The 24,144-nt window shown below is 40.8% G+C and overlaps 1 protein-coding gene and 1 long non-coding RNA gene across 8 annotated transcripts in view; one reads left to right on the top strand and one right to left on the bottom strand.

Annotated features, from left to right (window-relative positions):
• nacc2 (NACC family member 2) overlaps positions 1–24,144 on the top strand; it is a 108,723-nt gene that overhangs the window by 28,267 nt on the left and 56,312 nt on the right. The window contains exon 1 of one of the 7 annotated variants that reach the window (XM_084693681.1): positions 20,928–21,039. The exons of the other annotated variants lie outside the window; for them this stretch is intronic. The gene's annotated coding sequence lies outside the window, so the exon portion shown is untranslated. Of the gene's footprint in view, positions 1–20,927; positions 21,040–24,144 lie in introns of those variants that run through there. 7 annotated transcript variants of the gene reach the window in all.
• On the bottom strand, positions 3,174–22,944 carry LOC146220750 (uncharacterized). Its single transcript, XR_014750883.1, has 4 exons — positions 22,721–22,944; positions 22,525–22,600; positions 20,886–21,057; positions 3,174–3,417 (listed from the first exon to the last, which is right to left on the bottom strand). It is a non-coding gene; the product is annotated as an uncharacterized LOC146220750 (long non-coding RNA).

A 24,144-nucleotide genomic window follows, 5' to 3' on the forward strand; every position in this document is an offset into this window, starting at 1 on the left:
TGGAAACAAATTTTCAGGTTTCCCATTTTAGAGTAACTCAACTCAGAGTTCAGGGTTAATCTCAGAGTTTGTTAAACCCCCTACCTGGAATACCCCCTTGGTCCAGCACATAAAATATTGACAATATGGGGGGGGGGGGGGCTGTATAAAATGTGTCACCTTTTTCAGCCCTTCAAAGTTTGCAGGTATGATTATTATATGGCCGTAAATGCTGTGGGTTTGGAGAACCGGACTGTGGCAGGAATTAAGAAGAAATTGTCCAAAGTAAAACTTGAAATTAATAAACGAGCTGTAAACAGCTATAGGGTTAGCGTGACATGCATTTCCTAAGTGGTTTTGTCGTTTGTTTGACACCCTCAAGTTTAACAGAAGTTATTAAATGGTGGCGGATTAAACAGTAGCCTAGCATTTCCCATTTGGGTTTTGGCTTTTTGATGTGATCATCCAGATTAATGATCAAACTTTTATTTTTATGTTTTTTGAATAGTTAACTTCATAGACTTATGACAGTAACTATAGTGGAAACTGTATTTTGTTATGTTTTGTGAGTTTCGGCACTTTTCAGTTAGAATTCGCCACATTACAGAGCCAGACAAGACTTTGCGGACGGTCCGCACATTCTCACGTCAAGTACATTTTTATACATCACACCGTGTGCGTGAAAACCACGTACGCAAGCTTTTCATGCGTACGCAACGTTTATACAAGAGGCCCCAGAATACTATTGTTGAGGACTATTTGTCATTTGTGAGATGTGTCATTTGTGAAATGTGTGTAATTTATTTGATTAATTTTATGAATTTGTAACTTTTTAATGTTGACTGCCACCTTTTTGATTTTCATTTAATTCATTTTTTTTTTTGGTTAAACACTGTACAAATTGATTCACACTTGCATTTAATATATATATATATTTCACTGTAGCCATGAATTTATTTTTTATATTTTATGAATTCCAATTTATTTTTATATTAATTCCTATTCATTTATAATAAAAGTTTGCATTTAATACAACTGGGTTTTAATGAGTACAAGTACACAATACTAACATCGTTTTATAGATTCTTAGTAAATGCTTTTATATTTTATATAAAATGACATTGCTGTACAATACAAAAAAAATGAATCATGACTGTTACTTTTAACACAGCTGTTAAAATGAGTACCGCTAAGTTGGCGGTACATGGCCATGTTAAAACACAGAAATTAAAATACGATTAAATTTGTAGTTTCTCAGAGCATATGTAGATACATACACAACACACATCACCATCAGTAGCAAGCAAAAATTGGAACTGAAACAGATCTGGATCAGAGCCAATCCAGAGGTCAAACGAAATACGGCAGATTTGTGTCTGAGCCGGGCCAATGCTGGCCTAAATCTGTGATCCGGATTCTTGATCCGTAACGGTTTTGGCCGTTGTGCATCTGGATCTCGGGCAAGGTCCGTTTTACGCATCCGGTATGGATGGTATTTTGTTATCTGGGGAGGATGCCCACCGAGAGTTAAAATAGGCCTCCTATTGCCGTCCATTTCTTCTAAAACGTCAGTGACATCTCAACATTTATAGGGTGAGTTCAGGTAATGTGGGACATCAGGTAAAGTGGGACAGTTATGCATTTTGATGATTTAATATGTGCAAAACTGACATCCAATCACCAGAGCTGATCTTGACTCGTACATACAACACTTCTAGTCACTATGCAGTGGTTTTTATTTGTCTGACATCAGAGTAGGCGTGATCTGGCTTGACAAGAGGTCTATACACAAAAACGCATCCATAGTTGAGCGGCATATGACATTATATTTCTCAATGATAAGGCTGGCAAAGGAATTTAAATGAAGTTACAATGAGTACTATTGCAGCATATTGAAGGGGTTTAACCACTGATTGAAACACACACAAAAATGTGTAAAATTATAGCTGCAAGCAGCGGTGTGGGTTCCTCCTCAAAATGGCAAAATATTATGAAAATGTACAAGCAAAACGACTTCATGTTTAGCCATAGGCTTGATATAGGCTGAATGGGGATTTGAACTCATGAGCGTAAGGTTACAAGTCAGTCTCTCTATCCTCTCTGCTACACACCAACTGTTGAGATGTTATGAATAGAAAGGGCACAGTATTACCTTTGGTAAGCTTTGGGACAAAGGTTAAGAAACTCTACATTTCAATGTCAAATTGCACATGGTACTACTTCAGAATAATGTCATCTCAAAGCCAATAAGGTTTGAAAAATCATCAGTCAAAATGATATTAGGTTTATAGACACAAAGATATCGAGGCAATGAGGACATTTACATAAATACAACCCTTTCAGCCATTTTGTATTGCATTTCTTATCCCATTTCACCCTATATAAAGACACATCTGCCCACACAACATCCATCCATGCTGTTTCCCTCTCTCCCAGCACAGGTCATGCCAAGGGAGAAATGCGACGGCGGCCAAATTAGGTTTAGGGGTGGTCCAAAAACATGCCTCCCACAATTGACACATTTTCCCCAAGATGGCTGAAAAACAGCAGATATTGTAACTCTTCTTGAGTTGATCTATTTCCAGAATCTCAGTCAATGCACAACTAACAATAGTCATGTGGGCAACAGCAGAGCTCACCCTCAGCTCCTTGTGAGAATAGCCAATGTCTGTACAGCAGCCGACTCTCTGGTCCTATTAAAATACACAACATTCACAATCAGGGTGACCAACAAGATTATATTAACTGATAAACAATAATATTACAAACATCTAACTGAACAAACACAACAACTAAAATCCCTCGCACGGCTGTTGTAGCCGTACAATTTTCCACAAGTCTTTGCCTATTTGACATACCGCACTGCATGCTGGGTACCCAAGGGGCGCTGACGCTGATTATCTAGCTGTGCTCCAACTGTGATTTCAGTATTAGCTTTAGTCAGCTTTGGGACAAAGGTTAAGAAACAGTTGACGTATCAAGGTGAAATTGAACATGGTATATCAGAAGTATGTCATCCTGTTAAACTAAACAGAAAATCAAAATTATGACTGGCCAAAAGACTGCGGCTGGATTTGAACCTGTGACCTAGCTCCTTGCAGTACACTGTCTTAGCCTACTGAACTATTCTCAGTGTTGAGAACTATTGTAGTCAGTTACTGTATAGAAAAGTAAGCCATTTGTTCTGTGGCAAGTTTAATAAGATTTGGCTGAAGTTTAAACAGCTGTAAGTCTGTGATCTTCTGAGATATCAAGGCAGGGGCAGGCAGGCAGGGCAGGCCAGCTGAATGAAGCTGTCTTGGGGCAGCGTAGAAGAGAAGCTATCCAGCCAGGGGTCTGTGTTTTCTTCAGCATTCTCTATTGCATCCATTGTTATACTCAGCATCCTCTCTTGTTGCGCACATTATGCTCTGTTGCACTCTGTTTAGCAGGCATGACCTGTAAAAGTGAAAAAAGGGTCAATGTCAGTGGTAAAAAATAAAGCTTTTCCCATCTACATTTGACACAGACTTCAGTTTTGACTGAAATGCAGTGGCAATACTTGAACTTGAATCCAAATGTGTTGGAAACCCATGCAAAGTCACTCAAAACACAGGCTCTAGCAAGAGTATTCAGCTCTAAACTGGTCAATATATACACATCTGACCAAAGACCAGCTCGACCTTTGCCTGTAAACAGTGGTTCTGACTGTCAGAGACCTTTAAATAGGCTGACAGAGTGAAACTAGCCTGGCTGACGTAGGTCGCTTTCTTAGGCAAATGACGGCTATCTTCAGCAGGCTCTTGTCTACAAAAAGCAGCCCTTCCTGACGTTTTAGGAGTTGAACTGAGAGAAATACAATATTTTCAGTTATTCAGTTTACACACTGCCAGTGAGCGGGCCAAGTCTTTCTATGAGGCTAAGTCAAAACAATCGCCGGGACGCAGTCTCACTCCACTTCACTCCACTCCACAAGTTTTCAATAAATCACAAAAATAATCGGAGCATCTGGCTAAAAGCACAATTCCCACATCTCCTAAAGGCTGCCCTCCTCAACATTTTTGGTGTCGACCGAACTGTAAAATGGTGAACTTATGAACATGACGTGAACAAAACATGGATGCTGCCTAAGCTTATGCGGTCTCCCTGGCGCATAGGCTTATTACAAAGACTTTCACAAGCCAAATCAAAATTCTGAGCCGACAGGTCGGTGGGGAATCGCTTGTTCTCCTAAAAGCTGCCCTCCTCTACCTTTCTGATGAATTCGCCGAGATGCTACATGATTCAGTAATTACACAGAGGGAAAAAGCTAGCTACTTTTCGAGTTCGGTTTTCCATCACTTCAAACTCACGATCTAAAGGTCTCAAAGTGCTCAAACCTTCACCATAATTCAAGGGTAGTGTAGTTTCACGAACCCAATCATTGATTCTAGGTTAAAATGTGTAAAAATAGGACTTACCGAACGTAGCTGCCTCTAAACCGTCTATCAGGCGATTCCAGTTGAAAACAACAATGGCCGCCGAAAAATACTTTATATTAGTAACGGCGAGCAGCAATTGGAAGCGAAATGAAACAGGAGCTAAAGACCAAGGGTGGGGGCTTGGTCAGCACACCATTTCCAGAAAGAATGTGTGTGCGTCTCGTCGAGCTCGCGCGTGTGTCAAGTAGTGTGACCACCTGTCCCTCTTTCAACTGTATTGCACAGCATTTTCAATATGCAACGTGCGGAACAAGAGGTGAAAATGCTGTGCAACACAACGCAAAGCAAGACAGGTGGTCACCCTAGTGTCAAGGAACTGGATGAGCCTGTGACAATTTGGAGCGCGCGCGCTATTGAATTCAATCATATATAGACATACCAAGGTGAAATTGTTGATGGTACTTCAGAGTGATGTCATCTTGAACCCAATAAGGTTTGATAACCATCAGTCAAAATGATATTTCATTTATTGACACAAAGATATTGAGGCAATGTGGACGTTTACGTAAATACGCCCCTTTCATCAACACCCCATGTAAATGTCAAGATAACATCCAAGCTAACAATTTCGCCAAATCTGACTGCAGCTTTGTATACCATATGTACTGTGTTATGGTTGTTTGAGTTAAACAACTCGCTTAATGAATTAAATGGCTGTTAAATGCCAAATCCAACTATGAATGTATAAAAGAGAGAGTCATATTTAAACCTAGAGGTTTAAAAGACAACCTTTGCCTAAACTGACATGCACCAACTCAGAGAACTGAGTTTCAACATCCATTTACACATTTAGTCTCTATTTTTGACTCTACTCTTAAGGCATAACCATGTTTAACTTAATGTCTGCACCTCTCTGTCACCAACTGTCTCTGGAGTGGTGGGTGAGGGCTTCACAGGGTGTCTACAGGTGTAAACAAGTTACATTTAAGACTTTTTAAGACCTTTTAATACCACTTCAAATTGAAATTAATTAAGACCAAATTTACGATGGAAATACAAATCAAAAGTGGAAATATAGAGTAATCTTCCCAAACACTGATGTCTGTTCAATATGAACAGCATGGTCAAATGACAACAATCGTTCAAGTTTAAGAACATTGACTAAATGTGTGTAATGCGAAAGGATAACACAAAAATGTAATTGCTGTCCTAAATTATATGTTTTATTACACGATGGTGGAGCAGAAACTAACAATTCTATGAATCCCATGGAAACAAAGGCAAATGTGTAAGATGAACTGATGTGGAGCACAAATCATCCAAGAAGCAGTACTTCTCGAGTGGTTTTTATTCAGATGACTAATCATTGGATTCAAGTCAAAAGTCTATAACTTGAACTGGTTTCATTACTTAAGCAGGGCTCGACAATAACAATGGCCCGATGGCCAGGGTCCATTAAAAAGTAACATCGGGACAGTTAAACTAGCAACTCACTGGCCCGATCGAGCAACTACAAATTCTTGATTGAAAAAAAATGTGCATTGTAAAAGTTAACATCCCTCATATGTTTTGCTATCTGCTAAATGCATAAATAACTTTGCAGCTCGTGGGGCGCACAGTTGGCAAATCAAGAGTTGGATCAACTCTTGATTTGCTGGATCAAAGTGACGAGACCTCATGTTGTAATTCTCTAATCTCAATACATTTTTTAACAACTGGCACTGTGTCGTCTGTCGTTTGTTCCCCTCTAAAGCAGACAAAAGTAGATATTTTTACCAAGGCACCGACCATTTCTCGAAAACAATCCCTGACCAGCCATGCTAGCAGACAGCACCTGGTTTGCGTGACAGCTAAACGGATGGTAAACAATCCATCTTCCAGGCCGTTGACCATGCTGGTCAGGAATTTAAATGTAGATGCCCATCGTGTTATTGCACTACTTATAACAACGGCATATCACATAATCAAGACGGGCCAGCCGTTCGCCTCGTTCCCTCAGGCTATTGAACTGCAGCAGAAGAATGGTATCGACTTGGGTACTTACTAGTATCATACTCATGAAAGGCTATTGAAGTTTTTATATATTAGCATTGACGAACCAGAGGTTTCAGTTTCTGTCAGACAGAGTCGTGCAGAGATGGCTGTCAGCAGGGAAGAGAGCACGTCATGTTTGACGTTAAAAGTCAATTGTTTTGTTGACTATTACCTTTTTATTTTTTATCAATAGAAATGTGATTTCATTGTTGTTATTTTTATATCCAGGATGTGTTTAATAAATGGTTAAACATGTTAACAGTTATAACACAACTTATAAGTCTTTGGTTTTGTTGTAACAATGATAAATTACAACTTTTGGAGGGGGGGCCAGTAAAAATGGTCTTGGGGCCAGTAAGTTTCAAACCCACTGGCCCGATGGGGCCCGATGGGGCCGGGCACTGGCCCGATGGGGCCAGTGCCAAAACATTTTAATGTTGGATAACAACTTAACAACTTACACTGTCATCGAACCAGTGCTTTCAGACTTGTAAGCTTGACTGTTAACACTAGTCCAACAAAATGCTAACGTAGCTGGACTAGCTGGCAAGCACATAGACTGCAGATCACTAAGGTTTACATCAGTTAAACTTTATGCCTATTGTATAAGTCAACCCCCACAACTAAATTAATCTTGCCACACCCTTGCACCTAGCATTGTTGTATTTAGGGTTCCTCTGTCAGGGGGACCCTATTGTGTTTGTTGGTATTATTATTATTATTATTATTATTATTCTAGTAATTTATCTCATGAACACATTGGTAAAAAGTTTTGAAATTTGGCATATTGATACAACATGCCACAACTACGGCCCAAACACAGACTGGCCCACATCAGATCATAGGGGGCGCAACAGGCGACGCCCAAATGTCCGATTTTCAAAGTGATAGTATTTCCACCCCATTGCTCAAATTCTTCTGAACTTGGTGTGCATGCCTTATTTCTCAGGGCAAACAAAAAAGCCTCAAGGACCCATAAGGTCTGCCAGATCAATTTTCCTGTACAGTGATAATTTGGGAAAACCTTCAAAATTCCTCTTCTCTTGAACCAAAGGTCTAATTAACTTGAGATTTTGTACAGATATGTATCATTGACGTATTTAAAAACTTTACTTATAGCAATTGAATAAAATACTAAATAGCTGAAAGGGGTGTATTTATGTAAATTTCCACATTGCCTCAATATGTTTGTGTCACTAGATCAAAGTTCATTTTGAATGATGGGTTTTCAAACCTATTAGGCTTTAAAGTGACACGCCCATGAAGTACCATAAACAATTTCACCTTGATATGTCACCTTGATATGTCAAAATATGACTGAATTACAGCTGTTTGAACTTGGACCAAATCTGACAATGCTTGCCATTGGAGAAACAGCTTTTTTTTGTACAGTAACTGAACATGCCAATACCCAACACTTAGAATAGCTCAACGAGCTGGAACGGTGACCTGCAAAGTACAAAGTCGTAGGTTCAAATCCAGCAACACTCAGTCTGTCTTAAATTTGAATACATGTTTAGTTAAACAGGATGACATCTTCTGAAGTACCACGCGCAATTTCACCTTAATATGTCAAAAAATCATTGAGTTACAGCTGTTTAAGCTTTGGCCGAATCATACAAACCATGCTACAGGATATACATCTTTTTCGGGGGGGACAGAAACTAATCAGAATTTCTCAGCCTTGCGGGTAGCTCAATGGGTTGAAGCGTTTTACTGCAAAACATAAGGCCACAGGTTCGAATCTAGGTAGTCTTTTGGCCTGTCATAATTTTGATTATTTGTTTAGTTAAACAAGCAGACATCATTCTGAAATACCATGCGCAATTTCATGCAATTTAACCTTGAAATGTCAAACTTTTATTAACCTTTGTCCCAAAGCTGACAAAAAACGAATACTCATATCATGCAGTCGGAGCACAGCCAGATAATCAGCGTCAGCACCCTTGGGTACCCAGCATGCAGTGCGGCATGTCCAAAAATGCAAAGACTTGTGGAAAATAGTTTGGTTACAACAGCCTTGCAAGAGATTTCACTTGTTGTGTTTGTTCATTTAGATGTTTGTAATGTTATTGTTGGTTAGTTAATATAATCTTGTTGTTCACCCTGATTGTGTATGTTGTATAGTTTAATCACATCAGAGAGTCGGCTGCTAAACCGCTACGGGTTTTTCTTGCAATGAGCAAAATTTGAACGCTATCTTAGCCAAGTTGCCAACATGATTTCAGTTGGTCGTGCATTGACTTAGAGTCTGGAATTGTTTATGTCCAAACATGAAGTCGTTTTGCTCTCGTTGTCCAAAGTCTCGATCTTCTGCAGTGTACATGTTTAAAATATTTTGCTATTTTACGGAGGAACCCGCATCGCTGCTTGCAGCTATATTTAAACAAATTATTATTATACTAGCAGACTGTCCCGCTTTACCAAACAAGCTGTCCCACATTACCTGAAAATGCTGCCTGAGTGAGAGAGGGGGTCATGTTATGTTTGTAAGTTTGTAGCTTCTAAAATATTGTGTTTTACCATTTCATTCCAACATGAAAATGTTCCTAAGCCCTAAAACGATTTACAGAAACACCACTGGGGCGAGTTAACAGTAGTGATGTGTCGTTAGTGAACGATTCGTTCATTTTGAACGAATCCTTACAAGGACTCAGGAGTAACGAGTCCTCTCAAATAGTGGTTTGTTCATTTTCTCGTGGCCGCGCATCGGGACTGTTGCATCGGCTCGTCCAAGTAAACAGAAATGATTTGTTCATTTACGAGTCTTTGGATCATTTTTCACGTGACCTGCATAGGCTCTGTACTGATAGCTAGAGGAAACAATCGATTCGTTCATTTCCCGACTCGGTCTTTCTATGAGTCTTGGATCATTTTTCACGTGACCTGCATTGGCTCTGTAGCTTCAGATTCGTTGGATTCGATTCATTAGATCCGTTCATTTCCCGACTCAGTCTTTCTATGAGTCTATGGATCATTTTTCACGTGACCTGCATAGGCTCTGTAGCTAGAAGAAACAAATTATTCGTTCATTTCCCGACTCGGTCTTTCTACAAGTCTTTGGATCCTTTTTTCACTTGACCCGCATTATATAGGGAGTGAGATGGCTGAGCGGATAGGGAATCGGGCTCGTAATCAGAAGGTCACTGGTTCTATTCCCGGCTGTGCCAAATGACGTTGTGTCCTTGGGCAAGGCACTTCATCCTATTTGCCTCGGGGGGAATGTCCCTGTACTTACTGTAAGTCGCTTTGGATAAGAGCGTCTGCTAAATGTAAATATTTTTTAGTAGAGCAAACAGTTTCCTTATTCCCTATTGCGTTGCCGCTGTTTTAGTAAGACGTGAATGATATTCGCTCAAGTCATCATACTGACTGGTTTACTCGCTCAAGTCATCAGACGCTGGATGCCCCCCTTGGAGCATCCAGCGTCTACTGGAGCATCTACCAAAAAGTGTCCCACATTACCTAAAATCACCCTACACTTTTGCGACACAGATTCATGCAAATTTACAAAGACGCAATTGACGCGAATAGCTTGTATTTTGTTTGCATTGACTTTACATGTAGGCCTAATCTTGCCGCGCAACAATATATATTCTTCACGTTCGATGTGAACACAGATTTAACATTAGCTGTAGTAAGGAAGTAGCTGGGAAAATAGAGAAATTCTGTTTTGTTATTTGAAGCGAATTTGCTTTCACAACAGATATTCAGCTGTTGCCAAAGTTGGATACTGTCAGTATGGATCAGTGAAATTTGTTAGGCTACATAAGACTACTGCAAATGCGGACTTTGACAGGTCTGCAAACGCCTTTGTTAGATTTGTTAAAACGTTTGGTCAACAAACGATTTAACAAATTTAAACGACAAAGTTTTGCTAGGTGTTGCTAGGTCCGTAAAAAGTTACGTCTGCACACGGTTTTGCGGACTTCTTAGAACTTCTCTGGATCAAAAAGAACAGCGTATTGGTCTAATTTTAATAACAGTATATAAGAAACATTGATGTGTTTACTAATGTCAAAACTGCTCGAACATTGCAAATGTACAAGAGCTGTATGGTGAGTTACAGTGCGTGTCCACTACAGCGACACAATTCGCTTGCCTTCCCACAGTGTACCACACTCGTGGGCTTGTCAGACAGATGAATGCAGAGTTGTGGTCTCTAAAGTCACTGTTCGTATAACGTCATGGCAAAGCGTGCAGACTTGGGTTTACATACTCCCAATATCGATCAAAATACCACTTTTACATACATAAAGCAGATGTAGCATGATGTTATCTGTTATACACACTAGTTATGGCTCTTTTTTTTCTGTATTTTATCCAGACTGAAAGATTCAATGTTATAGTACGCGATCAGACGCGAACGCCACTAAAGTGTGCAACGCAGTCTCACAATATCGATGAAAGACAACTTTTACACACATGATGCAAAAGATCCAATACACTAGCTAGATGTAGAATGATCTTATCCACTACTCACAGTAATTCTTGTTTTGTATTTTATTCAGGGTGAAAGATTAAGTGTGCTTTCACCAGGGCCGGATTAACAAGTTTCTGTGCCCTGGGCAACAAGGCTCAATTTCCCCCTTTCTTTTCAATTTTCTTTTAGCACTCCCGCTTAACTCTTTATCCATCTTGCTACACTGCTTCTCCCCATAGAACGCTCTCCTCCAGCCGCAGCGCTTCCAGTCACGTGACTTTTGCTCGCAGTGTCCGCGGTGTAGAGCTGGTTAGCCGCAAGCGGCATTTGTGGAGGCAACTACTACACACGTGATTTAACATAATATTTTGATCGAACAAGTTGCAATAAAGTGCTCACATTAAGGAAAGTAAGGACTGCGTTCATAACGTGATAAAACGTTTTAGTTGACGTTGTCCAGGGCCCCTTAGATGTCATGTGCCCCTGGGCAAGTGACCAGTTGCCCTAATGGTGAATCCGGCCTTGGCTTTCACACCTATTAGTTTGTTTGCTTGTTCCGAATCAGTGGATGAGTTGCACCTTTTTACATTTTTCATTAGTTCCGGTTAGTGTTCATACGGTCCTGTTTTAAGCAAACGGTTAGGGTTAGGGGTTACCGCTAACGTTTGTAAAAAAAAATATTTAAAAACAATGACACGCAGTCATACAGGTTGTTAATATATTGGACAGATTGTGTGAGGGAAAATCACTTCCTTGTCATGAACAACAATGGAGCAACAGCAGCGTATTGCAATTGCAATACTATCTTAAATCTTATGATTTGGTGTTGCACTACCAAGTTTTTTGGGTTGCTCGTTGGTCTTTTAATTATAAAAAATGTGTTTTCATAGAACATCACTCACTTTTATGTATTGCAGCTTAAGCTTTTTTTAAATTTTCAACCGCCTTTGGTCTATTGTGCAATAATGACCATTTATTTCAGTATATCACAAAATAATTTAAATACCTCGCTATTCTTATGTGTCTCCTCAAGTATCTCTGCAATATGATCATCATCCCATATTTGAAGAGCCTTCACGTCATCATTCCCCCACGGTTTCCTCAACTAATTTTGCTGCTAATGAGTGGCACGGCTGTCTCTGCCAAGCGTCAACATCCTTTTTCAACCCACAATGCACTAGTGATGGGAAGTTCGGATCATTTTACTAACTCGGTTCTTTGAATCTCGTTCAGTAAAATGAACAAATCTTTTTTCGAGTCATTTGTTCATTTCAACAGGGCCAATTTCCTGGCCTAAGTACATCCACTGCAAACATTCAGACATCCCAACCTGCAGAGACTCATTTCCGGGAGGTTCCCCCCACCCCCGGGACGCAATCCGCACGCATGATGTACCCCCCTCAACCAGCACGTACCTCCCCCCCCTCAGATGCATTCAGGACGCGCGATATGCACCTGTTTCAACCATAAATTAACTTGGCACAGTCTCGCTCTCGCTCTAAATACAAAAAAAAACGAATTCCGGGAGATTGTATAGCTTTTGCGGGCGTCCGGGACCCGCTATTGAAATGTGGGAGACTCCCGGAACTTCGGGAGACTTGGGATGTCTGAACATTTATCCTATTCTCATGTAGGCCTGCATGTAAACCATAAGATACTATTTTAAAAGAAATTCCTCGATTAAAATAATGCATCATGACAGATTATATGATTCAAAATAATGCACTGTAACTGTAAGTAAAGTATAAAAAAGTCAAAATAACGAAACCTGTAATTATAACTTGTGAACGAATATCATTCACATCTTACTAAACCTAGTCACGCGAACGTGAACGAGGTAAACAAATCCTTTCTGTTTCCTCTTCTGAGCCTATACAGGTCACGTGAAAAATGATCAAAGACCCAATCTGCCGGGTATGAGTCTTTGGATTGTTTTTCACGTGACCTGTATAGACTCAGTACTGCTAGCAAGAGGAAACACAAATGATTCCTTAATTTTGCCTCGGTCTTCGGAACAACAAAGTAAAAGACTACAAAAAACTTCAAAAAGTGCCGTAAAGTATTATCTTGTTTTCTAACAATGCAAAATGAGTATTTAAGGGCAGTATGCAAATATAAGTAAATATATTGTAAAAAGAGGCTTTTGTACCATCTGGTTCTTGTATCGTAGTCCAATACCGTATTTGCATGTTGCATGTGTACAGTACACTGACTCAACAGCTTCCCAAAGCATAGAGAAGCGGAGAAAATAGACTGTCAGTTTGGATAGAGAACAGACTTTCCAATACAGCACTGGTATGCTAGTCTCTGGAGGTTATTTGAGGTGACATGTTATTTGAGTTCATGTATGTGGAGAGTGGGAGTAGGGGGGATGGGGCTGTTACATTACATTTGTGTGTGTTTTTGTGCCCTTATGTGCGCATGTGTGTATACGTGGAAGCAGTAAATCTATTTTTAGAAATTATACCGTTGCCTCATTACAAAGTAAGACAATATTACAAGGGTACCACTTCAAGCCCTTCTTGCTCAAAATCATACCTATGAAACAAATGCTTATGTGATACAGATCAGATACTGTGATCATATGTAATCAGATACTGTGTACTGGCTCTTTTCACAGATACTTTCTACCCTTTAACTCAGTGATATGAGGAAATTCAGTCTGCCCCACTTCAGAAATATGCTGGGGGCGCTCTGTGTGTCTGGTGACAGTGAGCACTGATGCTGAATGATGTGTCCTCCTTTCTCTGTCTTATTGCTCCAGCATCCATGTTGAATAACTCTGATGTACCATATACATCACATGATATAATTCACTCAGTTGGGGGTGTTCACAAGGAGGCTGTGGGGGCTCAACTGAATTGTTTTATCCCTCTCTCACTTTCTCTCTGCCTCTCCATTTCTCTCTGTACTCTCTATTATCCTATCTATTTATTGAACGTTTTTCATGTTTCTCATGTAGTTTACTTCCACCCCCCTTCAGACATTGTTTTTGCTTTAGTCCACTATCTTTTTTCTGTTATTCTATCCCTCTGCTTTTTGTTTGTATCTCTTCTGTGTTTGTTTTTTTCTTTATTTATTAATTACATTTTTGTAATAATCTTGCATATTCTCTACCGGACTTTCCATCCACATACTGTGGGCTATATATGATTCTTTCATTTATGTATTTTGCTCCTTCTTTTGCTGACACGTAGAATTAGGTCGGGCTCTCCTCAAATGCAGGCAACTCAGTGGCATTGGAACTTATCCCGTAAGGACTGAGTGTGTTTGAGCATGTGTGTGTAATTGCACATCTTTATTCCATATTCATACAGTATACACCAATCAGCCATAACATTATGACCACCTGCCTAATATTATGTTGCCGTGAAACAGCAGTGCCGCCGCCCAGACATTTTTCTGTGGCCAGACCGTTCATTCATTCAAGAACCAGGCACTCTGCAAAGTTCATATTCTAGATACATCCTCTTTATAACCCAATGGAGTGCAGTGCCAGGATTGACGTTGTTTGGATAAACATTTCAACATCAAATGGAAAAATATAGCTGCAAGCAGTAATGGGGTGGCCAAGCAGGTCAGATGACCCAAAAGACATCCTCAGAAGAGGGTTCCGAGTACACGCAGTAAGTTTGGTGTGAATCCATCAAAGATGTGATGAGATAAAACAACTTTCTGTTAGGCGGCTCTGCTGCCGTTTTCGATTGGCTGTACCGGACAAACGGTTTTTAAAATCGGAATAATTTTGATAGAGTTAGGTGAGGTTTGATAGTGTAAACAGATAACCATGACAGGCTTGTTGGCTTTGGCTGGATTCGAACCTCTTACGTTGCCCTTGCCAGGACACCAACTTATCCTAGTGTGCTATTCTCAGTGGTGAAAATTACTGTTTTCAGTTACTGTGTAAAAATATAAGCAGTTTTTTGTGTGGCAAGCGGTTGTCAGATTTGGCCCAAGTTTAAACAGCTGTAATTCAGTCCTATTTGGACATGTCAAGGTGATTGTGGTCTGAAGATAATCTGTGCCAAATTTGGTGAATATTGGATACATTTTGTAGGAAAAAAAATGTTTTATTCATTCATTCAAAATGTCTGCCGCATCAAGTCAGCTGGTATCACAAGTTAACATGTGTCAGACACGGCATTTCCCCCTTGTGGTTAGATGACACAACCTTTTGTGGACCTCTTTGGAACAGGGTCCCGAGCACCTGTACCACGTTTGATGTCAATTTAGCAAATATTTCCTGAGATATGATCTCACTTCCTGTTTTCGCGGCTTCATCTCCAACTTTGATCGGAATTTTTTTTGAAAATCAAAAACCATGTGAAAACGTTTGTGAGGCTTGATCTGAAAGGGGTGATTGACTAGTTTTTTTTGGCTATTTCACACTGTTCCTTAAGGTCTCCGAATAGGGTATGTAACAATAAGTGCATTCGACTTCATGCAGCGCCGGTGTCGTCTGCAGCCGCCTGTAGCCCGGCTGACTTGAAGCAGCCAATGGCATTCTCAGCTTCAAGGCAGCCAGCAGCAGCTGACTGTTGGTGCCGCCGGCGCTGTATGAAGTCGAACACACCTATTGGTTGGGTTGAAAATGGCCCGGGTGCTGTTCTATGCCCCCTGATAGATCCTCTGAAATGTTCCTGGGAAAAAACACTAGCTTTTCTCCTTTTATGGTACGTTCATTAATTTTTTGATGAGTTGCGCGCTGATTGGTTGGTTTTCAATCAACCAGAGTGAAGCTGGGAAGCAAAAACGCAACACACAGCACTCACTGAAACACCGAAGATGGAGACTTGAAATAAAAACTTGCAAATAAATCTATTGTGTCTACACAACACTGTTTTCAACAGATTGACTAGATATCATTTGAAATGATAACGTTAGTTGTTTCCACTTCTGTTGTCGGAGCAAACTGGATTGACTTAGGTGGGTAGAACGTTACAGCTTAGCAACCAAACTATATCATGATACAACTCAGCTTTAGTTAGCTAGCTCTAGATATCTTGCTGAAAAATAACCCGACAAAGATCTGGACAAACATGCATCGTGAATTGTAGATTTATATAACAACACGGGTTATTAATTTGAATGAAACACAGTCAGGAACATGAAACAACGTTAGCCCCATTGCCAATAAACTAGGCTAAATCATCACACATTCTACCTGTACTCTTGCGTTAGCAAGCTAAACTAGTTTACATGCCTATAGTCTAGATGTTTTCGCTATCTAGCTGTTCTTGCATTCCTTGCATACCAGCGCTAATAAAAAGCAGATGAGCTCGAGTCTATCTAACATTGACTAGACGGGCATGGCTGATGTTTGTCTACAGGGCCGGTCCTTCCTACAGGCGACATAAGCAGCCTGCAGGCATGAAGAGGGGGGCGGCATTTTCCCAAGTGCATCCATTAATTAACCCTCCCGCACAACCAGCAGATGGCGCCAACCGCCCCACGTCTTATCTCTGTGTTGCGTTTGGGGGGGGGGGGCGGGGGGTGCTGTTGATACATTTTGCCTAGGGCGCCAGATGTGCTAGGACCGGTACTGTTTGTCTATATAGAAGATCCCTGTGCAGTTTGACCCACGATACGTTTGTGCAAACCATTTCACCAAGGACGGTGTTGAAAACCTGGGGCAATGTAAAGCAGGATTTGCCATGAAGCTGTTGCTGAAAAGAGGTGAGTTCCGACCTTACGTTCATCATAATTGCAAGCTGTAGTATGATTTTGTCGGTAACAGGTATTAGCAATGCTAAAGTATCCTGTATCTAGCACCTTTCTCCAATTCTTTCAAACAGATCATCTAGACAGCCGTTAGCAATAGGCCAGACTGCTATTTGTTTTCTGGCTATTTGTTGGAAGCTTCCCTTTCAATGCAGACTACAGCTAGTTTAGCTAGAGTAATTTGCTAAGTAAAGTATGTTGTTGTGTTTAGCATTCTACCTATGCTAGATACAGGAGACGTTAGCATTGCTAATAACTGTTAGCGACAAACCCTTACAAAAAAGAAGTATACTTCAAGTTTATTTTGTAAGTATACTTAGTATAAAAAGTATACTATTATCATGTCACTTAAAGTATACTAGCAGTGTACTTATTTATATACTTTTTTTGTACTAAGTAAACTGAATTGGCCCACTTTTTAGGTCAATTAGTACACTTTAAAGTACACTTGTAGTGTATTTCAAGGTTTACTTTTGAATACTCTTAAGTAGCCTGTGTAGTGCACTTTCAGTTCATCAAGTATACTTCCTCAAGTACTACAAAGTATACTTTGGAATACTCTAAAGTAACCTGTGTAGTGCACTTTGAGTTCATGAAGTATACTTCCTAAAGAACCTCAAAGTATACTTTGCAATACTTTCAAGTGAACTTTCATTTAATGTATGTACGTCAAAAAAACTTAATGTAATGTTACAATTATTTACTAATGTTAAAATGTTTATGGGCCCCTCAAACCTTAGATCTTCAGTCACTTGGCGAGAACAGGGCCCTCGTAACAATTTGCTGCAGATTTATAGCTCTTCACTAGATACTCAATAACCTTTTTAAAATCCAGCTGCTCTTATAAAATGTAACAGTCATTTAACTCATGGTTACAATGGTAAACCAGCACAACAATGACAATTACCACGCAACAAAACTCTACATTCTAAGCAGACACATTTAAAAAACGAAATTCATGAAGTTACATTTGTATTTCGAACAAACGGCAAACTTATCAGCAAATGTTAACACTATTTACCGCCTTGCATCATGGGAATTGACTAGCCAATGAGCCACACTATCTTCATTATTTCACGTTGTTATTTCGTTCTTCAGTCAGTTTGACAGTATAACCTTCAAATTCTCAAGTAGCGTTTTCGTTTTTTTCCATTAATACTCCAATTGATAATTATTAGTATAAGAGTATAGGGTTTCAGAATGTTTTAGCAGTAATTAAGGTTACAGCTTCAGTAACAAAAAAAGATTCAATGTGCAATGCATTAGATTTTCATAGACATGAATAATTAGAATGAGATGGATCTAAAAAATGTAACCTGTAATGTACTTTAAAATCTTAATACATTAGTAAATAATAGTACAATTACATTTAGAAGTTTACTTGTTGACGTACTTACATTAAATGAAAGTGCACTTGAAAGTATTGCAAAGTATACTTTGAGGTTCTTTAGAAAGTATACTTGATGAACTCAATGTGCACTACACAGGTTACTTTAGAGTATTCCAAAGTATACCCTAGAAGAACTCCTCTGCCAACCTGGAGATGGAGGTCTTCTGCGACAGCTTGGGGGAGGTCATGATGGACGGGCTGGGGGTCTTAAAGGGGCTGGAAGCTCTCCTCCCTGAGCTGGGGGTGCCCCTGGACAGAGAGGGGGAAAACATCCCCGGGGCCAGGGAGTTGAGGAAGGGAAAGGAGCTCTTGGTACTGGGGGACAGGGGTCCCCTAGGGGCAGTGACGCTCAGCCCTGAAGACAGAGATGCCATGTTTGGAGGGGTGTTCATCCCTGCTCGGCTGGTTTAGGTCCCCCCCTGTTGGGAGCTGCTCATGTCACTTCCTGCCCCGTGGTCCAGCGCCTTTCTTCCTCGCCCTCATTAAGTACGTTATATAATTTCATTTAGAAGTTTACTTGTTGACGTACTTACATTAAATGAAAGTGCACTTGAAAGTATTGCAAAGTATACTTTGAGGTTCTTTAGGAAGTATACTTTATGAACTCAAAGTGCACTACACAGGTTACTTTAAAGTATTCCAAAGTATACTTTGAAGTACTTTAGGAAGTATACTTGATGAACTGAAAGTGCACTACACAGGCTACTTTAGAGTATTCCAAAGTATACTTTGAAGTACTTGAGGAAGTATACTTGATGAACTGAAAGTGCACTACACAGGCTACTTTACAGTATTCCAAAGTATACTTTGAAGTACTTGAGGAAGTATACTTGATGAACTGAAAGTGCACTACACAGGCTACTTTTCAGTATTCAAAAGTGAACTATTTTCAAAGCATACTTAAAAAGTATATTAAAAGTAAACTATGTTCTAAGTATACTTCTTAAAAGTATATTAAAAGTGAACTATTTTCTAAGCATACTTCTTAAAAGTATATCAAAAGTGAACTAAAAGTGTACTATCCATATTTTAGTATACTTATAGTATACTTTAATATACTTATTTTTTGTAAGGGAAATCATACTACTGTACTGTAGCCTACTTACAACTTGCGTATGGTCGGAACAGCAGATCTTTTCAGGTTCAGCTTCTTAGCAAATCCTGCTTGAAATTGTCCAAGCTTGTCAAAACTGTCTTGGGTGAAATGTTCAGAGCAAATTAATAATTGAATGTCGAACTTTGCCGGGATCTTCTCATAGACAAACAGCAGCCATGCCTGTCGAATTTTTGGCTCCTTGGGAAGACTATGAGTGTTAGCCTTCCCTGTACAGCCTGGAAGACAGCATTTACGAGCGTGGTCCATTTTCAATATCCTTGTTATACTTCAAAACGTTATTCTTTGTAATTTCTTAGAAGTAGCCCACACAGAGCAGCGCGCAGCTAAACTAGCATTGGAGATCTACACTACCTCAGACTGGGCAAGAACACCAGTGAGTGGGCTGGTCTGGATGTACATTTTGGGGTGTGACAAAGATAAAGACCAGAGCCAAAAAGGCGGTCCCCGGACTGACGTCAGTCTGGTGGCTCCGTTGAAAAGATAACGTTTTACAGCAAAACATTTTTTTGAGAATTGCATAGGAAAGACGTGTCAACGGACTTTGAGGTTCACTGTATGTTCATTTTACCCACCGAACTGTCGTTATTCAACTATGACAAGGTAAAATCAGTTTGGAAATCAATGGCCCCTTGAAGATAATTGGTGTCAAATTTTGCTTATTGCAGTGCCACTTAGAGGTGAAATGGCATGACTTATTTTGGACCTCTTTAGAACAGGGTCCCTAGTCCCTATACTAAATTTGGTGTCAATGCAGTAAAGAGGTGCTGAGATATGACATCACTTCTTTTATGGAGACTTGGTTGACGACTTTGATCGGCTGTTCCAGTCAAAAGGTTTAGAATATCAAAAACATGTGATGTATTTTGTGAGGCTTGGTCTGAAGATGATCTGTGACAAATCTGGTGAAGATTGGACAACTTTATAGGAGAGGTAGCGCAAAAACTTTGTATTCATTCAAAATGGCGGCCACATCAACTCGGCTAGTATCACAAGCTAACATGTGTCAGACACGGGATCTACTAAGATATCACAAGACAAAGGATCACTTAAATAAAACAAACAAATCGACAGTAATTGGTCAACACACAATCCTGCCTATTGTAGTGCCCCCTAGAGGTCAAATGACACTACCTGTATCAGACCTCTTAATAAGAAGGTCCTGAGTTCATACACCAAGTTTGGAGTCAATGCATCAAAGATTGGCTAAGCTATGACCTTACTTCCCTTTTTCCAGATCAGTTGCTCAATTTGATAGAGATACTGGATGTAGGCAGGTGCGTTCACCGCTCGATAGGTCAGTACCAGGGTCTTGCTGAGATCCCCGGATCAGTCGGGGGGACTGACAGGTAGAGTTGAAGTGAGGTACAAGAAGTGATCAAAAATGTGCAGCGGGGTTACCTAGGTTAAGTCAGTGATACAGTTACGTGTCAGGATGAGATTGAGCTGTTTTCCTGCCTTGTGGGTCGCCGGTGTGTTCAGCAGCGTCAGGTCAAAGGAAGTCAAATCAAATTTATTTGTATAGCCCTTTTTACACGCATGCATGTCACAGAGGGCTTCACATACGCCCATAGAACTGCCCCTCAACCAACCTAAACCCTCAAGGAAGACAAGGAAAAACTCCCAGAAAAACTCCCAAAGGGAGACAAAATGGAAGAAACCTTGGGAGGAGCAATTCAGAGAGGGATCCTCTCCTCCAGAGACGGTTGGTAAGAGAGAGGAGCAGAACACAAGCTAAACATAGTCTTACAATGTTAATGGGTTTTGAAACACCAAAATCCATTGTTCGGCTTTATAGACGTTGGATGGGACCTGGAAACTCACTGTTGGCCGTCATGGAGACTGGTTTCCGGTTGAAGTCAGGAGAGACATGAAGTCAACAGCCTGTGTTCCTTCGAGGTGGATGTTGAAGTCCCCAAGGATCATCGACGCGGTTCCGTCATTGGGAGGACGCTGAGGAGCATGTCCAGCTCCTCCAGTAAGTCGGCGGGCGGACCTGGTGGGCGATAGAGGACAACTAAGAATGCTTTGATAGGATCAATGAGCATCACATAATGATGTTCAAATGATTTGGCAGTGACAAAGAGTGGGGTGGATGTGTATTTAAGATGTGAAAAGAGGAGCAAACCTATCCCACCAGCAAACAAAGCTGTTCCATAGCCCAAGAAAGGGAGAAGGCAGGTGGAGAAAATCTGAATAGGTAGCAAAGATTAAAAGTGGACCATGTTTACTTGTAACGTCTATGGCGGTAATGCTGAAGAAACACATGTTAGCTTTGAACGGTAGGGTGCATCAAATTTGAATGGGAAATTTTAATTTCAAAATATTATTTTGGCTGGCATTGCATTTTGTTCCAATTAACATAAAAATGACTTTTGCTTGTTTTGAGGAATTCCATTGAGATTTAGAGGTGCCACATGAACTTTCAAATTTCAAAATTTGCGAAATTTAAAAAAACGTGCAACTTTGTGTAATTGCCAAAGGTTTGACCTGGAAATGTTGAATACAGTGAACTTTTATACAGTAACATGTTCTATAGGGTTATCAAAGTAAAAGTTGTTTGTTTGCCCTTTGGGCAACTTGGGCATTTTTCTGAATTCAACTTTCATTCTCCATTCATTTGTCATATAGACAAAATGGAGGTCAATGGGACATGTTCACATGGCCTTACCCTCAATTTTGTGCAGCAGTGATGGATGTCGGACAGTCATATAAAGTTTAATTGATTTTATTGTTAAACACAAGGGGCAATACTGACACACTTAACAGAACAAACCCTCTCTAGTGGCTAAGTCACTGGCAACTAACAGGGCCTAATAAGAGCTGACACTAAATAAACTTCAAACTTAATTGCTCAGTCTATGCCAGAGTCTGCTCCACTGAGCAACATCACCAGGGAGAAAGAGAGAGGAAATGGAACCTGAACTCTGAACCTAGCCAGTGCGTCTCCCCCAGATATGTCTCCCCACCCGCCACCCAAGAGTAATCGTCCTATTCAGGGATTATCTTACGTTTGCAGCGACAAGGTTTGGCTGTTGGTTGCGGTCATATTCAACTGCCTGCAGCACATTCTGCAGGTGGTGATCCTTCCTTGCCACTGCGACAAAGTCGGATGTGAGCTTGAAGCCACGCTCGGCCCACTCTTTGACCACGTTCATTGCATGGACATTTACCTCACTTTTTTTTAACGCAGCATTGGCCGCCCTTTCCTTCACATCACGATAAATTCTGGATCAATGTGCAGCTGGTGCATCCCAAAGCAGCAATCCTTATTGGCGAGGTCAGCCAAGCTAGTGGTTGGAAAGAGGGTGGGGAACTTTTGCTTGCCAAAGCCAGTGTCAAAGCGCTGCTCAGGGATGTGCATGGGAAGATCAGCGGGTCTTGTGCTCCAAGATTGCTCTGGAAAGCGCATGCTCTTCGTTGGGCACCTTGCTGCTGAAGAGAGCAAGGGGTGGAATCTCACCTGTCAGGTACCAGCGATGCCTTTCCAGCGCCTTGATGCCTCATGCTGCAATGCCTTCATCTACAACCTTGTATGCCTGCAGGTGGTGGTGGAGTGTCAGGTCATTCCAGGCAGCATCTACAGCTTTCTCGCAGGTCAACCACCACTTTGCATAGATGTGTGTAATGAAAATGGCAAATGCCCGAATATTCAGCACCTGCTGCCGTGTGGTGATTGTGCCCTGGGGAAGCAATGCGATGTGCTGCTCCATCAAAGCCAGCTTGAGAGTATAGAGCAGCTTGGCCATCCATCATGCCTTGTGGAGCGCTCCCGGTCATTGGAAGGTCACTGCAGTCTGCTCTTCACTATCTGCATCCAGAAACACAAGACACAGCTGCACAAACTCATGGTAGTCACCTTGCTTGTGGTCAGTGACTTATTTTGCACGACCGACAAGTTCAGCACATAAATTGCCCAGGAGTGGTTGCTTGGCCAGGAATGTAGCGGGACCATTGGCTGCTGGATTCTTGTGGTAACAGGTTCAATTTCCCTCTCAGACATGTGCACAAGGTAACCTCTGGCGAGCGTGATGACTCCACCTTCAAGGGCCTTTACTATGAATCAAGATCAACATGCTCTGGATTACTTTCAGTTACCCGGCTACGCCAAGCCTAACAATCGCAATCACAATAAGCGGTACTACGACGGAGGTTATCAATTCTCTAACTCAACCCAGATCTTTCCAATATAGAGACATGCGCGTTCACATAAAGTGTTTGAACCGTATGTCCAATCGCAAAAACATGAACGAAACAAGAGCCGCATATTTCACACAGGAGGAGCAGACAATAATCTTACAAACTTTGTCTACTCCTCCTGCGTGAAATATTGTAATACAAGCTTATCAGGAACACAGACATATAAGTAAAATTCTGCTGCTGCCAAGCATGCAGAACATAGCAGACCCTGTAAATACGTAAGCTACATGACTTATTGAAGATGTGACCATATTACACGCAGACTCCACAGGACTTCACTCCTGCCGAGGAACTGGCCCTCTTCAGCTATCAGGGTCAACCCGTGATGGAAGGAGTGGAAGGGGGCATTTCTTCAGACCCTGGTGGCAGCAGGTTGGAAGCCCAGGCATATGTATGTTTCAAGTAATCAAGTAATGTCACCATGTTCATTCAACAATTATTTATGAATATTGTAGGAGTGAAATGTATTACTGTTCTCTGCAGTGACAGGAAATACAGTGGTGTTGCTGCCACCACCCACTGTCGTCCCACTGTGCCATACAGAGGTAACAGTGAAACTAATAGTCATACGCCAGTATGTATGCCATATGTGGTTGCTGAATATTGATCAAATATACCATTTACTTTCTGAAGTAGAGGTCCTAGATGATCGATAAACTGTGTCTGCCTGCTCATTTTGGGGGTACACTTTTAAGTTGTATTTACCACTTGCAACACAGATGGTGAGGGTGTGGCTGTGATTGAATTGTTTGTAATGACTTACTAATGGTGGTCGTCACAACATAAGACACACGTCCTTAAAGTGCTAATTTCAAATATGACTATTGATAAAATTGCTATGGTGAGGAACTTCTTCCTCCCCCTGAGCCTAGGGCCTCCACTT

The sequence above is a fragment of the Hypomesus nipponensis genome, chromosome 27 (genome assembly GCF_054491055.1).
Source record: "Hypomesus nipponensis isolate SF chromosome 27, ASM5449105v1, whole genome shotgun sequence".
Taxonomy (NCBI): domain Eukaryota; kingdom Metazoa; phylum Chordata; class Actinopteri; order Osmeriformes; family Osmeridae; genus Hypomesus; species Hypomesus nipponensis.